The sequence below is a fragment of the Pithys albifrons genome, chromosome 2, assembly GCF_047495875.1.
Source record: "Pithys albifrons albifrons isolate INPA30051 chromosome 2, PitAlb_v1, whole genome shotgun sequence".
Classification (NCBI taxonomy): Eukaryota; Metazoa; Chordata; class Aves; order Passeriformes; family Thamnophilidae; genus Pithys; species Pithys albifrons.
In genome coordinates, this window is record NC_092459.1 from 49,296,017 (window position 1) to 49,296,921 (window position 905).

The following is a 905-nucleotide window of genomic DNA, read 5'->3' on the forward strand; positions in this document are numbered from 1 at the left end:
ACTCAAGCAAGATTCCTCTGCTTTCCCTCTTCCTTCCATCTGCTGAAGTCACCCATATCTGAACTCTTCTAAAAATTTTAGAGCTAAAAAATACTTACAAGTTCTAGCCCTCACCGACTGCACATTATACTTATTTTCATCCAATATGACTCAGCCTTGTCTACTGAAACAGTTCCTACACTCAGTTTTCTACTCTCTACTTACACACTCAGTAAGTCCTTAAGTACTACCATAATTACACTACTACCACAGCTACCAGACCATTACCTTTCATTTGAGCTCTCTATTCACTCAGATGAACTTGATGCTTCAGGGCAAGATGACCACTCAAGTGTAGGGGAGACATTATTTCTTTTAAAATACAATTCAAAACACAAAACGAACAATCTGAACAAAGAGACCTTAATATCAGGACTAAAAATGGTAACTTAAACTTTTGTAACTTCAGTGGAAAATGCAGAATACACTTATTATTCATAATGCATGAGAAAAAACAACCTAAAAAGAGAGAGAAAAGGTAGTATCCACAATTTTACCCAAAGGACTTAATTCTTTGACAGGTCTGCACCTTTACAGCTCTTCTTAAAGGGCCTCAGAATATTTATGGCATTATTATACAGCCAGACACTGCAATTTTTTTTTTTTATTTTACTGAAAACATTCAGCAGAAAACGCATCTCAGTGAAATTTGAGACGTGTCCTATAACTCTGTCTTTCAAGGAAAGTAACTTGCTATCAACTATCAACCATTGCTGGCCAAGACTGGATTAGAGTCAAACTTCACATTTTGCAGTTTTGGTTTCCCCCACATTAGCTTTTAGGCCAGGTGAGGACTACATTTGAACAGAAAAAGACCATACACAGGGTTGGGTGTTTTTTATATATAAAAAGAGAAGACAATTAAA